Source organism: Bombus affinis, chromosome 16 (assembly GCF_024516045.1).
Source record: "Bombus affinis isolate iyBomAffi1 chromosome 16, iyBomAffi1.2, whole genome shotgun sequence".
Classification (NCBI taxonomy): Eukaryota; Metazoa; Arthropoda; class Insecta; order Hymenoptera; family Apidae; genus Bombus; species Bombus affinis.
This window is the reverse complement of record NC_066359.1, coordinates 8,670,397-8,687,788: the sequence shown is the minus strand read 5'-3', so window position 1 is coordinate 8,687,788 and position 17,392 is coordinate 8,670,397. Positions and strand designations below refer to the sequence as shown.

General features: G+C 33.8%; 1 long non-coding RNA gene across 2 annotated transcripts; it reads right to left on the bottom strand.

Moving 5' to 3' along the window:
* Nucleotides 1–14,070: 14,070 nt before the first annotated feature.
* LOC126925567 (uncharacterized) lies at nt 14,071–16,705 on the bottom strand. 2 transcript variants are annotated; one of them, XR_007713999.1, is made up of 4 exons: nt 16,575–16,705; nt 15,796–16,436; nt 15,546–15,738; nt 14,071–15,461 (listed from the first exon to the last, which is right to left on the bottom strand). It is a non-coding gene; the product is annotated as an uncharacterized LOC126925567 (long non-coding RNA). The 2 variants fall into 2 exon arrangements; XR_007714000.1 differs by having other exon boundaries at nt 15,555–15,738.
* Nucleotides 16,706–17,392: the final 687 nt, after the last annotated feature.

Below are 17,392 nucleotides of genomic sequence, written 5' to 3'. Positions count from 1 at the left end.
CGGTGTCCCCCGGTGTCCAACGATATTCAACGATGTCCAACGATGTCCAACGATGTCCAACGATGTCCAACGATGTCCAACGTCGTCCAACGGTGTCCAACGGTGTCCAACGGTGTCCAACGATGTCCAACGGTGTCCAACGATGTCCAACGGTGTCCAACGATGTCCAACGGTGTCCAACGGTGTCCAACGATGTCCAACGGTGTCCAACGGTGTCCAACGATGTCCAACGTCGTCCAACGGTGTCCAACGTCGTCCAACGATGTCCAACGATGTCCAACGGTGTCCAACGGTGTCCCACGGTGCAGCCCAGTCTAGATCCGCCAAAATTCTGTTCGCGGCTTTTGGAGATCCAAACTAGACCAACGGTGTCCCACGTTGCAGTCCAGTGTAGATCATCCAATATTCTTTTCGCGGCATTTGGGGATCTACACTAAACCAATGGTATCCCACGCTGCAGTCCAATGTAGATCATCCAAAATTCTTTTCGTGGCATTTGGAGATCCACACTGAACCAATGGTGTCCCTCGTTGCAGTCCAGTGTAGATCATCCAAAATTCTTTTCGTGGCATTTGGAGATCCACAATGAACCAATGGTATCCCACGGTGTCCCACGTTGCAGTCCAGTCTAGATCATCCAAAATTCTTTTCGCGTTCTTTGGTGATCTACACTGGACCAACGGTGTTCTACGGTCTCCAGCGGCGTCCCACGGTGTCCAATGTCGTCCCACGTTGCAGTCCAGTTTAGATTATCCAAAATTCTCTTCGTGGCTTTTCGTAATCCAAAATGGACTGTATTAGCGTGATTCTGAGCTTGGTATCAAATTATTGTGCAATGTTTGTACTTATCAATGTAGTCGTTTTCTGAAAATTAATCAACTGATTAATCTGCGAAAACAATTACATCGATCAGTACAAACATTGTACAATAATTCGCAACCGTACTGGCAACATTCGGTATCAATGATACATATGTCTAACTTGGAACCACAGAAAGGAAATGAAAGTACTGACACTGTATATACAATTTAGAGTTTTGCAAAAGAGACATACGACTCGTTGTACTAAGCTTATGAAGATATCGAAAAGTTATAAACTCCAACGTGGCCGCAATATTCTTCTTTTAAAAATGGGAAAACGGGCAGAAGCCTGAACAATCAGACGATGGAAGAAAAATCATTTGGGCATCTAGCATACATATTTAATATGCTGTGAAATGTTCATATATGTAACTGAAACGTATTTTCTGTAAATTGATAAATCTGAAACAAACTCATTTACTGGATTATGGTATATGGAAGAAACAGACATCTTTAAAACGAGAACATTTTATGAAACATTTTATGAAAAATAAACTATTAATAATGGTCAATTATAGATCAAATTACTATTGATTAAATTTTAGCAAATATAGAGAATCGTGTGTATCTTTTAATCGAAACTAGGGTTACGTTGGAAACAAGAATTTTAAGTAATTGAATTTAAACTAAATTAAAAATTGAAAAGTTAGTTTGGAATAACTAAGATGAGAGAAACCCCGGTTATTATACAATCACTTGCTTTATCTTTTAACTTTTAACAGTATCTGTTATTTTCTACAACAACGTAGTGATTTGCAACATAGTAAACCGAAAGGTATGTGCATAAGTCATTTTTTGCAGAATTTTTGCTACAAACGTGACGATGTCTTTGTTTCGTGACGAAACTTTTGTTTCATGCAAATGAAATTCGAATATTTATAAAATTCTACATTACTGTTAAAAGATTGAAGTGAAAATATCGCGGTCGAATAAATTCTAAAAGTTATGGTTCTAAGAACGAACAATCACCAGCACTAATTCCAATTGCAATGAATTAAATTTTAAAAAATATTTCCAGCCTTCCTAGCAACATTAAGGTATTTCGTTATAATACTTTGTTGCGCATGAAATCGCTCACAATTTCATACATGTAAATATATATATATTATACATTCGTAATAAAGTTCTGTATTTTAACAGTCATGGTAACGTTAACGCTGACAAAGGAATATGTCTTATAGCAGTATTTTCAGTAAAAAACGTAGTAATAAGGGGCGCAAAATAAGGGGCGCTGAAAAAGAAACAAAGCAGTAGCCAGAAGGGCTACTAAAATTCGATCGTCTTCCACTCTATATAAACCCGATCAACACGCCGAGAGTGGAACTGAATATTCTTGTTTCGCAACGCTAATTTACTACTAATATTTATGAAGCAGAAAATTCTCAAAATCAAACGCGACGAGTGCTTCGTTATATTTGCAATATCGATTAATCTACCATTAAAAAAAAAAAAAAGAAAAATCTGAAAATTCCCGATATCTAATGCGCAACGCTAATAAGTATAAATCTACGCACTCGTATTTAAGCAATACGCAACACTAATAGCGAGAGATTGCAGTGCAACCATTTAGGAGGTTGCCCATGAACGATCACACTTGTACAGCTCTTTAGGCTGTACGTGTGATCCAGGAGCAGTGTCCGACAAATGCAGTCGGAGGGTTTGGGCAGTTTGTGAACGCAACTCTACTTAACAAAACGCGATCATTCATTATCGCAACGCTAACAGGAAAAATAAGTAGAACTCGCGATGGAACAATGTCGCAACGCTAATTCTTAAAGTGAATTTAATGAAAATTACTATTTACTATTTGAAAAAGCTACTTTAAATATCCTAGTATTGCTACTTAAACAGAAAAACAGAAAAAATTCTAAAAATTGCAAAAGACAATCGCGATATCGTAATTCGCAACTCTAAAGCAAACGCGATTATCATTTTATCGCAACTCTAATTCAAACCGTAATCATTTTCTCGCCACACTAATGAAAAGCCGTGATATAATTTCGCAACTCTAATACAACCCGTAATTAATTTGTCGCAACACTAATAAGAAAAATCGCGATTTGCCCAATGGGACGATGGACCGATATATACATCGGCCAAAAAAACAAAGACTACTACTACTACTACTACTACTACTACTACTACTACAAATACTAAAAGCGAGCATAGTGACAAAGTAGTAACGATAATGACTTCCCATGCTCCGGATGACCCAGAGGATGGGGAGCCATTAGTAGTTGCCCTCTTGAGTGACAGTTTGTCGGGCCTCTTCGGCTTATAGCCTCTTCCTTCTTCGGGCGCAATGCCCGCTGTAACTTAAATCTAAGCTCGAGACTTCTAAATCGCAAACAAAAAAAAACTTATAAAGGTAAAATAAAAATATAAACCGCGGAAGCTGATTGAAGTGCACATGGACTGACCAACGATCACAACAGTGATCGTTGCCCACTCGCACGTGCGTGCTCGAGCAATAAACGTTCGTTTCGAGCCCATTCGCGACCGCGACCGCGAAATTCGAAAAATCGAAAGGCAAAACCAGAGACGAGAGCATGCTCTACTCGTGCCAGTTTCACCGTCGATTTTTCAAATAAATTTCCAGAAACAGGTTGGTCACGCGAAAACGCGCCTACCCGACCAGAGACTGTGCCAACCTGCCCGGTCCTACCTACTTATAATTAACAGACATACCAGAAAGTATGCTACCTATCCTACCTAGCGCTATATTTAAAAATGGCAAAACAGGCACACCAACACACTCGCTCCACGGTTCTCACACAAACGCCCGGGCGCAAAGGTCCTACACTAGAGAGGACGTCCCGGGACGCCTCCGACACCCGAGCTTAACATATCATGCATGCTCTAAGGTACGTACCTTTTTCCTGAAATCGACTGACGAAGGCTAGTGACCATTGCGTTATACGTGATAAAACACGTCTGAGAAAATTATATTTTTAAAATAGATATAAGTAAACTTGGAATTATAATTGCGATTGATAGCGATATTAAGAGTATGAGTACACTTAGTCGCGTGGATGATATTATCAGAAATTCTAATTGTATCGAGACGTAAATTGAATCGATATATGTCTCGACATTTTTAATATTTCAAGTTTTAAGGAATGAGAAAAAGCGACGCAATTCCACGACCTAACAACACACACACGTAATGTGGAAAATACGTCGTGCACGATACACTAACACATGGTCAGTCGCTGAGAAATTATTACATTACTTAATTCTAGGTCATCGTGCCCAATGTCTTTCTCCCATTCAAGTAGCACCTGGGCACGTGAATGAGATCCTGACAATGGGCACGGAAAGGGTTAAACCTGAAAATCCTGATCTAAAAAGATGATTAGTTTGTGTACTTTTTATTTAACGGACTAACGTTCTTTGCTGCTTCTTTCTGATTAACTCTATTTTATTAATTTAATACTAACTAAATAATTCTACTTTATTAATTTAATAAATCGGAAGAAAATTTTAATATTGCAGAAAAGGTAGCGTTTATTGAAAAAGACTGAGACTCGATCAAATGGAATAATTGACTCTAAATATATTAGTAAGAAAGAAATAATCTCAGGCGAACTCTTTATCAAAGCAAATACTCGAAAATGTAAAAGCAATGTTCAAAATTATTGCTTTGATTGAAAATTCTGCCTGTCGCGAAGTGTCTTCTTGCACGTAAAATTTCACACATTTTCGTACGGAAAAAATGAATTTTAACTCATATTTTAAGTTCTAGCCAAAGTGAAATAAACGAACGTGACTTAAGATTGTCACGATCAATTCATTGCTTAAGATCAAGTATATTCGTGTCATACAGATATATTCGTGTAGATATTTGCCATTTGCAAATATTCATACGGAATATTAACATACATATTTATAACTAACACGAATATATTCTCAAGTGTATATGTTTAACCTAATTATTGAAAAACTAATTATTATAATCGCGATGTGCGAGAAGACCTATCCTAAACTAATAAATTTCAAAAAATGAGTGTTACTACTCACGGGTATAAGAAATACCCGCGGTCACTATGCTCGCAAAAAAATTCTACGTAATACAACCGATCACCCGTGCCGATTCGGACCTTTCATCCTACGACATGATTGAGTGACCGGAGGAACAGAAATGCATGCGACTCACCGTTCGAAGCGGAGAAACAAAGGACGTATCGTGGATGCTGCGCCACCCCAGCGAATATCATCAGGAACTGTGTAGAGTCCAGTGGTGGAAATGGAGATTGCGAAAAATCTGTTACAGAACAAAACACGATGAGTGATTGCTGATTATTTAAAAAGTTGGAGATAATGAAAAATGAAAGTTTATTAACTTTAGTAACTTTGGTAATAATAAAGATTGAAATTCTAATAAACTTTGATAAGTGTAAAAACTGAAACTCTAATATGAAAGTTTAAAATCTAAAAATTAAGAATCTAAAGATTTCTGAAATATGTTAGTCATTTGTTTCATAATTCGGTATTAAGATTTTAATAATTATTTTATTTTAATGAAAGAATAACCTCAGAAAATGCTAATCTCCTAAATTTTCAATCAAATTGTATTTCTTAATTGATAGTGATCAAAGAAAAATATACAGAATATACATAATTGAAGTACAATGTGTAAAGATAATTACATTTTTGGCTTTTTAGCCACTGTTAAAACATTCCCAAAGAAGACGAAGGAATTGAAGCAGTGATATATCTATAATAAAACATAAGATATCATTAATATCGTTAATATATAATAACAAACTTGAAACTTTAGCAATAATAAAGACTAAATTCTAATAAATATGTAAATTGGAAATCTAATATAAAAATTTGAGAACAAATATTCCGTGATTTTTTATGAGTATCAGACAGTTTTATTGTACTTTAATGTTAAGACTTCAAGACTTTATTTCAATTAAAAAGGACATTTACAGCTTTCTAAATCATCCATCATTTTTATTTTGTAATTAACGACATTTCAAACAAAATATACTAAATAGAACAAATTGAAATACAATATATAAAACTACTTACATTCTTGAGCTCCTGGAGAGGCTTTATCCTCTTGAGCGAGGCACTGACTCTAATACCGGAAACGAATATTCAAAAAAATAAATATATAAAAAAAGAAAAATAAAAGACTACGTTACCGCGACCGCTTAAATTGTGATCGGCGAACAATAACTCTAATATCGCGTACAAATTTGATTGATAAAATTTTATTATTTTCGCGTGTGATTATTCGATCGAATTTGATCAAAACTATCGTGATTTTAAAATATTGAAAAGAAACTATTGCGTGGCAAACACTGACTCTACAACCGCATTGCGCGCGGTCACAAATATTTCCTGAAAATAAAGCAGTTTAGGGGCGGGGGTTGGGGGGGTGGAAAAGAAGCGAAACGTTGTTTCGACAATTTTCTCCTTTTTCCTATGGAACGTTTATTTAGAAAATACTGCTATTTCTTTACACTTAAAAATTATTATTAAGAAACTGGAACAAGTATGAAACTATAAGTTGAAAATTGTGAGATATATCTCGATAGCAAACAAATGCTTACGAATACCGTGAATGCAATGCAATCGATTTCAAGAATTATACTGTTCGCAATTAGAATATATACTGTGAATTTTCGTTATTAGAATACGAAATATACATTGCACTAATACACTATAGTCGCCTGTTATAAATATTGGAGAATATTTGCAAGAATTCAAAAGTTCGCCACTAAATATGTTTAAAGAATACTTGTTTCGAGGTATTTGAATCTAACTGTTACTATGTTGCAAGTTTATGACGTTAACTGAAGCAAATTCACATAATACAACAAAAAAAAATTGAATTCCATAAGTGAATTATTGAGATATAACTCAATTTGAAACAATAAAATAACTTATTAAAAATTCGTTTGAAATAAGAGAATGATCTCATATATCGGAAATAAAACAATAATTTATTTAACCGAACCTATTGACACTGCATGCACAATCTCGTGTTCTGAAAAAGGGACATTCGAGTCATTGTTCTAAACTGTTTAACGTTCTATTTTCGCGGCTCAAAACTTTTGAATATATCGAAAAGTTATAAACTCTAACATGACCGCAATAATTTTCTCTTAAAAATGGGAAACTAAGAAGAAGCCCAAACAAACAGACAATGAAAGAAAAATCGCGGCGCGAACTCGTTCGTTCGCGATCTTTCCAAAGAATCAATGGACTTACGCAACACACTCCCGTGCACAAAATAACTACAAGATTCAATGCAAAAAAAGAATCGATTTTTATACTAGATTCCAAGTCAGATAAGTACCATTATACAGAATGGGCTCAGAATGGATTTGAGAGACAAGACATATCCCACGGTGTCCAACGGTGTCCAACGGTGTCCCACGTTGTCCCACGTTGTCCCACGTTGTCCTACGCTGTCCCACGTTGTCCAACGGTGTCCCACGATGTCCTACGCTGTCCCACGTTGTCCAACGGTGTCCCACGGTGTCCAACGTCGTAAAACGGTGTCCAACGGTGTCCCACGGTGCAGCCCAGTCTGGATCATCCAAAATTCTGTTCGCGGCATTTGGAGATCCAAACCGGACTGGTGCGTAGTTCTTAGCTTGGCATCGTTTTCCAAAGATTAATCAACGGATTAATTTTTTGGAAAACGATGCCAATTACCAGGTCTCACCACGCGGAGGTGACTACGCAAGAGACCCGCCCATGGGTTATTTAACGTTATACATCCATCTCGGCATTCAACCCATTGGCAGAATGTCGAGGTACGAACCTACTTGACCATGGGCCTACGTAAAGAGATTTGGGAGTATATCACGCGACAGTGTGAAAGAATTAAGCGACCGCGAAGCGAAAAGTAAGGAGGACAATTTTTTCTGTGTAGTAAGCAAGAGGATGAAGAGAAAAGAGATTTTTATTTTTCGTTCCAAGATGGATCATTGTACCGAATAGAATCACAATGCACTTTACATCTGTATTTATCTTGTGAATAATTAAGGCCAAAGCGCCCGTACCCCGCGGTTGCCTACGACATCCCACCCATCAGGAGATATTAGTCCGGTCTAGATCATCGCGACAGTTTTGGATGATCTAAACTAGACTGTGTTGAAACAGTTTTTACCATGATATCGTTGTTCCAATGTTATAAATTAGTGGTTTAAATATTATAAATTAATGCTTTGATTGCTATTAAGTAATAGCTTAAAAGTTGTTCATTAATGGTTTGATTGTTACAAATTAATGAACTAATTGTTATTAAGTAATGACTTAAATGCCACAAATGAATGCTACAATTGTTTTTAAGTAATGGTTAAAATGTCGTTAATTAATAGTTTGATTGCAATAAATTAATTGTTTAATTGTTATTAATTAATAGGGCAGATGTTGTAAATTAATGATTTAAATGTTACAATAAATTTTTTTTATGTTGTTACTTAAAGGTCCAATTATTGTAAATTAAAATCTTATAAGTTACAAATTAATAGCTTATATGTTATAAATTAAAGGTTTGACTGTTAGAAATTAATGGTTTAAATGTATAAAGTAGTAGTTTAAATGTTGTAAATTAATGGTTAACACGTTACAATTTAATAGCTTAAATGTTATAAATTAATGGCTTATATGTAGTAAATTGAAGAGCTTAAATGTTATAAATCAATAGATTAAATGTTATAAATTAATAGTTTCACAGTTAGAAATTAATGGTTTAAATGTACAAAGTAATAGTTCAAATGTCGCAAATTAATGGCTTAGATGTTATAGATTAATACCCAAAATGTTATAAATTAATATGCTTAAATGTAATAAATTAATAGTTTAAACGTTAAAAATTAATAGTTTAACTGTTAGTAATTAATGGATTAAATGTATAAAGTAATAGTTTAAATGTTGTAAATTTATTGCTTAGACGTTATAAATTAATAGCTTAAATGTTTATAAATTAACAGTTTAAATGTCAGAAATGAATGGTCAAGAAGTATAAATTAATGGCTTAAATGTAAGAAATTAATGTTTTAAATGTATAAATTAATAGCTTACATGTTATAAATTAGTGGCTTAGACGTTGTAAAATAATAGCTTAAATGTTATAAATAAATAGCTTAAATGTTATAAATTAATACCTAAAATGTTATAAATTAACAGTTTAAATGTTAGAAATGAATGGTCAAGAAGTATAAATTAATGGCTTAAATGTTGTAAATTAATAGCTTAAATGTTATAAATTAATAGTTTGACTGCTATAAATTGATGGTTTAAATGTATAAATTAATAGCTTAAATGTTATAAATTATTGGCTTAGATATTATAAATTAATGGCTTAGGTGTTATAAATTATTAGCTTAAATGTTATAAATTAATAGTTTGACTGTTAGAAATTAATGTATAAATTAATACCTTAAATGTTATAAATTATTAGCTTAGATGTTGTAAATTCATGGCTTAAATGTTCGAAATTAATTCCTAAAATGTTATAAATTAATAGCTTAAGTGTTATAAATTAATGGCTTAAATGTTATAAATTAATAGCATAAATGTTATAAATTAATTACTCAAGTGTTGTAAATTAATGGGTTAGACGTTATAAATTACTAGTTTCAATGTTATTATTTGATATTTTTTTTATTTACCTTATGTTTAAATTCCTTTCCGATGTTCACTCTCCGGGAGTTCAAGCACGAAAAAGCTCGCGCGCGACTTGCGTGTTCCTTATATAACTTAACAAGGTGTCGGAACGTTAATCAAACGGTAACAATGTTTTGACACAGCTGGAGGTGGTTTTTTCATTATAACAAAATCAAATTGAACAATTTCTGAATTTTTATCGTAAATTGGCGTCTTTAACGATTTAATACGATATCCATTCTTCCCATTTTTATAGTTTCTACAAACTAAGACTAAATTCACACTTCTTTGATACTAGTTTTCGACTATCAATTAGTTTGAACAAAGAGGGGAAAAAGCCTAACGGCGGTCGATGACGTTACTGTGAAATTAGTTAAAGTATTAAATAATCGGACCGATAAAATTTATATTATATTATCGATATTCGTTCATTTACTCGTGCTAATTAAAAAATAAAATGTTCTTTTTTCTTGAATAACACCTACATCACTGTCTGCGATGTTTAAAATTCTTACTTAATACTTACTTTTTTTTTTTTTTTTTTTTTTTTTTGCGTGGGGAGGGGAAAATGCTATTACGCATGCCCAGTGACCCGCATCACTGGGTTATGTGGGAGTCGGTCGGATGTCGTTGCCATACCCACTAAAAACCCCTCCTCCTTCTTCCTCCGCTTGGGGGGCAGACAACCCCGGTAAAACCTGTCGGCAGTCATCAGGGTTGTCCTGTCGTGCCCCGTGGTATCTACTTCTTCGGGCCGTTACTCCTCATGTCGTCCTCTCAGCCAGTTCAGAATACTGGGCTGGTCTCCTTCTGCGGTTTTTCGTTGTTTCGTGTTCTTGCCCTCATTGCTCCGCGTAGTTGTTGTTTCGCTCGTTCTCCTCCTTGCTTCTTCCCAGGCCCTCGCTGTCACCCTCCTGTGACACATGACGGTCTTGCAGAATTGCCTAAATTTATTCCAGCTCTCGTCCTTGGCGGTCACCGTGGCGATCAGATTGCCCACGTCTATCTTCCCGCCCAGAGCGTTCTCCAGCTCGATCCTTCTGTCCGCCCACTTCGGGCACACTTAATACTTACTTAAAATTCAGGTTCCTCTTTAATTCCTCTCAAGTGAAACGAGTAAATTTACTCGTCATATTTGTAACGTAAAATGGCTTTTTTTCTTCAGTACCGCCCGCGTCGCTGTACGTGATACAGTTATTAATTTTGTAGCGAATAACATCAATTAATTGGCTGTAATCGCGGTTAGGTATTTCTTTGTTAAAACTATCGATCTATTAGGCTATTAGCGAGAGACTTATTGATGCCTTAAAGAATGGTTTGATTCTTATAAATTAATGTTTTACATGTTGTCCATTAATGTTTCAATTGTTATAAATTAATAGCTTAATCGTTGTTAATTATTTGCTTAAATGTTATAAATTAATGTCTTAGACGTTATAAATTAATAGCTCAAATGTTAGAAATTAATGGTTTAAATGTATAAAGTAATAGTTTAAATGTCGCAAATTAATGGCTTAAATGTTATAGATTAATACCCAAAATGTTATAAATTAATAGGCTTAAATGCAATAAATTAATAGTTTGACTGTTAGAAATTAATGGTTTAAATGTATAAAGTAATAGTTTTAATGTTGTTATTAGTGGCTTAGACGTTATAAATTAATAGCTTAAATGTTATAAATTAAGAGTATAAATGTTAAAAATTAATGGTCTAGAAGTATAAATTAGTGGCTTAGATGTTGTAAATTAATGGCTTGAACGTTATAACTTAATAGCTTAAATGTTATAAATTAATGGCTTAAATGTTATAAATTAATATCTTAAATGTTATAAATTAATTACTCAAGTGTTGTAAATTAATGGGTTAGACGTTATAAATTACTAGTTTCAATGTTATTATTTGATATTTTTTTTATTTACCTTATGCTTAAATTCATCTCCGATGTTCACTCTCCGGGAGTTCAAGCACGAAAAAGCTCGCGCCCGACTTGCGTGTTCCTTATATAACTTAACAACGTGTCGGGACGTTCATCAAACGGTAACGATTTTTTGACACAGCTGGAGGTGGTTTTTTCATTATAACAAAATCAAATTGAACAATTTCTGAATTTTTATCGTAAATTGGCGTCTTTAACGATTTAATACGATATCCAGTTTTCCCATTTTTATAGTTTCTACAAACTAAGACTAAATTCACACTTCTTTGATACTAGTTTTCGACTATCAATTAGTTTGAACAAAGAGGGGGAAAAGCCTAACGGCGGTCGATGACGTTACTGTGAAATTAGTTAAAGTATTAAATAATCGGACCGATAAAATTTATATTATATTATCGATATTCGTTCATTTACTCGTGCTAATTAAAAAATAAAATGTTCTTTTTTCTTGAATAACACCTACATCACTGTCTGCGATATTTAAAATTCTTACTTGATGCTTACTTAAAATTCAGGTTCCTCTTTAATTCCTCTCAAGTGAAACGAGTAAATTTACTCGTCATAATTGTAACGTAAAATGGATTTTTTTCTTCAGTACCGCCCGCGTCGCTGTACGTGATACGGTTATTAATTTTGTAGCGAATAACATCAATTAATTGACTGTAATCGCGGTTAGGTATTTCTTCGTTAAATCTATCGATCTATTAGGCTATTAGCCTAGAGAGACTTATTGATGCCTGTTTCAACCGCTCGCGGAGAGACGCGATCGCGAGATAACGCGTCAACGAGAGTCGTAAATTCTCGTTACGATTAAACAATCGACGCCACGAACTGATTGATCCCCTATTTCTATTACGAGAATAGAGGTGGTTAGGTTTGAGTGTATACGAACAACTACACTGGGTTGGTTGATAAAAGTTTAATAAAAATAACGAAACAACAATGCCTTAAAGAATGGTTTGATTCTTATAAATTAATGTTTTACATGTTGTCCATTAATGTTTCAATTGTTATAAATTAATAGCTTAATCGTTGTTAATTATTTGCTTAAATATTATAAATTAATATCTTAGACGTTATAAATTAATAGCTCAAATGTTAGAAATTAATGGTTTAAATGTATAAAGTAATTGTTTAAATGTTGTAAATTAATGACTTAGACGTTATAAATTAATAGCTTAAATGTTATAAATTAATAGCTTAAGTGTTATAAATTAATGGCTTAAATGTCATAAATTAATAATTTGACTGTTAGAAATTAATGGTTTAAATGTATAAAGTAATAGTTTAAATGTCGCAAATTAATGGCTTAAATGTTATAGATTAATACCCAAAATGTTATAAATTAATAGGCTTAAATGCAATAAATTAATAGTTTGACTGTTAGAAATTAATGGTTTAAATGTATAAAGTAATAGTTTTAATGTTGTTATTAGTGGCTTAGACGTTATAAATTAATAGCTTAAATGTTATAAATTAAGAGTATAAATGTTAAAAATTAATGGTCTAGAAGTATAAATTAGTGGCTTAGATGTTGTAAATTAATGGCTTGAACGTTATAACTTAATAGCTTAAATGTTATAAATTAATGGCTTAAATGTTATAAATTAATATCTTAAATGTTATAAATTAATTACTCAAGTGTTGTAAATTAATGGGTTAGACGTTATAAATTACTAGTTTCAATGTTATTATTTGATATTTTTTTTATTTACCTTATGCTTAAATTCATCTCCGATGTTCACTCTCCGGGAGTTCAAGCACGAAAAAGCTCGCGCCCGACTTGCGTGTTCCTTATATAACTTAACAACGTGTCGGGACGTTCATCAAACGGTAACGATTTTTTGACACAGCTGGAGGTGGTTTTTTCATTATAACAAAATCAAATTGAACAATTTCTGAATTTTTATCGTAAATTGGCGTCTTTAACGATTTAATACGATATCCAGTTTTCCCATTTTTATAGTTTCTACAAACTAAGACTAAATTCACACTTCTTTGATACTAGTTTTCGACTATCAATTAGTTTGAACAAAGAGGGGGAAAAGCCTAACGGCGGTCGATGACGTTACTGTGAAATTAGTTAAAGTATTAAATAATCGGACCGATAAAATTTATATTATATTATCGATATTCGTTCATTTACTCGTGCTAATTAAAAAATAAAATGTTCTTTTTTCTTGAATAACACCTACATCACTGTCTGCGATATTTAAAATTCTTACTTGATGCTTACTTAAAATTCAGGTTCCTCTTTAATTCCTCTCAAGTGAAACGAGTAAATTTACTCGTCATAATTGTAACGTAAAATGGATTTTTTTCTTCAGTACCGCCCGCGTCGCTGTACGTGATACGGTTATTAATTTTGTAGCGAATAACATCAATTAATTGACTGTAATCGCGGTTAGGTATTTCTTCGTTAAATCTATCGATCTATTAGGCTATTAGCCTAGAGAGACTTATTGATGCCTGTTTCAACCGCTCGCGGAGAGACGCGATCGCGAGATAACGCGTCAACGAGAGTCGTAAATTCTCGTTACGATTAAACAATCGACGCCACGAACTGATTGATCCCCTATTTCTATTACGAGAATAGAGGTGGTTAGGTTTGAGTGTATACGAACAACTACACTGGGTTGGTTGATAAAAGTTTAATAAAAATAACGAAACAACAATGCCTTAAAGAATGGTTTGATTCTTATAAATTAATGTTTTACATGTTGTCCATTAATGTTTCAATTGTTATAAATTAATAGCTTAATCGTTGTTAATTATTTGCTTAAATATTATAAATTAATATCTTAGACGTTATAAATTAATAGCTCAAATGTTAGAAATTAATGGTTTAAATGTATAAAGTAATTGTTTAAATGTTGTAAATTAATGACTTAGACGTTATAAATTAATAGCTTAAATGTTATAAATTAATAGCTTAAGTGTTATAAATTAATGGCTTAAATGTCATAAATTAATAATTTGACTGTTAGAAATTAATGGTTTAAATGTATAAAGTAGTGGTAAAAGGACGTCTGTCCTTGTCGCGCAATATAGCTTTCCTTGTGTAACAGGAGTTGAGATACCTTCTCTTACGTTCTATGCTCCTGTTACTTTCCCGCAGTTCCAGCCGTCTTCCATAGATGGCAGCATCGATCGCACATGTCGATAATTCAGTTAGTAATAATTATCCACGACGACGTTTCGTCACCCAGAGCAGCTCCGTCAATTTTTGCATGATTGTCGCTAGACGTATTTAATTTACGATCTTTTGTGTACGAAGGACTTGGCACAGAATCTAAGGATGCTGCTACAATTCTTTGGATACGTAACAATTGCAGATATTTTGCGACATTGTTAATTTTTTGCAACTCGACAGGATAATTTATATCGATTAATAAACTTTCTCAACTTCATTCCAAGCATATACCGCTGTTTAACAATTACGTTAATGATTAAATATACATGTAAATCTGATATTTTCACGCAGATAGTTCTGTTCTAATTCTGTTTTTAATATAAGATTATGTTAATACGTTGTTTTAGGTCAATTATTAATTAAATTACTTACGGTATTCGTTTTATTTAATAACGTTTATAATTTGTAATTGTAATATCCGGTAGAATATGGGAATCTGTCGTGCGATAAATGCTTATGTCCTTACCTATTCATATGCCATACCTACACCGACCAGGCACGGTACTCTTCTCCTCTTCCTTACCACACCTACCAAATTCCACAACAAAAATTGTTTGCGGGAGCAAAATGCGGTAGCTTTCACACTACCGCCAGTTGGTTTGGACACGCTACTCCGGGGAAAAGACACCGGAGTGTAAAAACGACCCCACGCCTGCCGCTAATAACAACAGCAGAACTCTGCAATCTCGAGAATCGAACACACCACATCAAAAATCGAGCGCGAATTCCGACACTTTGTCGAGGAGCTAACCGGGCTTTTTACGTGTCGCTTACTTAAACATACATTTCTGCTTAATCCATTTCTTCCACAAACATGGCTTCTTTTGTTTTTCTCTTTCCGTAAAAAAAAAACAGTTTAGATACATCCTATTATCCTATATCCTCCTTATTTCCATTCACCAGCCATTTTCCACTTACGACAATTACATTTGTTTCTTCTTCAGCCTCGACTTTTTCCTTTCTCAAATAACGTTTCAATAATTTCCTTTCTCTCTATTCCCTCCTGCTCATCCACCTCCTAACAGATACAATTTCTCTTTCCTGTTTGTGTCCGCAATGCGTCATAATTCTCATCCACCCTTACAATCCGCCCTAATTACCTCCATATTTCCTATAATTTCATATAATTACTACATTTAATAATACCGTTCCATTTTATTTCTAATACCTTTTGTTCCTTTAAATGGAAGTCATTTAACGTTAATCACTTTCCATATAGTGTCCGTATAATTACAAGATTCCAGCCGTGTTCTTCCTTACTAATATATTTCCAGATTATAATTACTACCTTTCGTAATAGTGTTCCATCCCATTGCCCGATTCCATTGTACATTTCGCAATTACACCTTTCTTAACGCAACCGTACTCTTAACCTTTCAAAACTTTTCTATCTGTCATCCTATATTTTTTAAGCCTAATATCGCAGTTTATGGTCAATGGTCAAATAAACAACGCACACATATATCTCCTAAATGCATCTTTACCTATTCTTTAGTCTTCTAGAAACCAAATAAATCCGTTTTTCTATCATCCACAAAATTATATTGCCTTACATATTACCTATTATCTATTCTATTCCCACTTCGCAAATAAAGCTCAATTACTTCTCTCTTTTCATTCCTTTCTTGTTTCAAATCTTCTCGCGTCTAACCTACAATAATGTTTTTTACATATTTGGCACATTCACGCGCTTCTTCTTCTTCCTGTTCTTCTTTATTTCACCCTCCTGTTGCTGCTGCTTCTTGTTATTCGTCACAGTCCATTTCCCCTGTGTTGCACCACCACATCCATGCTCGCCGACAATTTATGCTAAGAAAAACAAATCGGTATAACCTATAACCGACATGACAACTATTGGGTTGACAACTAAGCGATTGCGGATTTTGTCATTACCACCAAATCACTTAGTTGCCAACCCAATAGAATTATCCTTAGCGTTATATTTACCTGAATCTACGATCAAAACGTATCTTTACGTTACACTTCCAGATACAAAAATATCTTAGGCATCTACATCCGTGGAACATGTGCTCCTCAGACAGCCGAATCTTGACAGGACAGAGACAAGATGTCGGTCATAAACTATGTAGCGTTCAGATCGACCATTCCGTCCGATAAACTATTCTAGTAGAAATATATTCTAATACTTTCAAATAAACTTTTCCTGTCCTCCATATAGTTTCAGTATCGTCTTGCCAGAGGACAAATTTCCAAAGTTCCTCTCTCATATTGTTTAAGAAAGTGATATATAATACCAAACGTAAAAATATTGCGTACAAACTTTCCATGGCATTACTTTTCTTCGATGATAACGATAATACATATATAGCTGGCCAAGGACATCGATCTTTGCAGATGTACTAAAACTAAGGCTTAAAACTAACTCTAAAGCTAAGACTTCCGACAAGGAATAAGTTCCTCGTTGTCCCTTACCGACCAATCAACAGTCGAGTTTACGATAAACTTGATTTAAATCTTACAATTAAAACCTACTTGACAGTAAAGCTAAACTAAAGTTCAAATATTACATAGATACTATAACATAAGACACATTGTTACATTCCAGCGAAATTTTTCAACTAAAACTATAAACACTTTGACAAATCGATTCTTCTATTTAATAATTTAATATTTAGAAGAATTGTACAGGAAAGCTTTCAACTTTTCGTTTTAAATTAAACGGTGCATCTTTGTAGAAAAATCGCTCACAAAATAGACTTAGCCTAGATGAGCTAAGTTAATGGACTTAACTACGTAAGGCTACG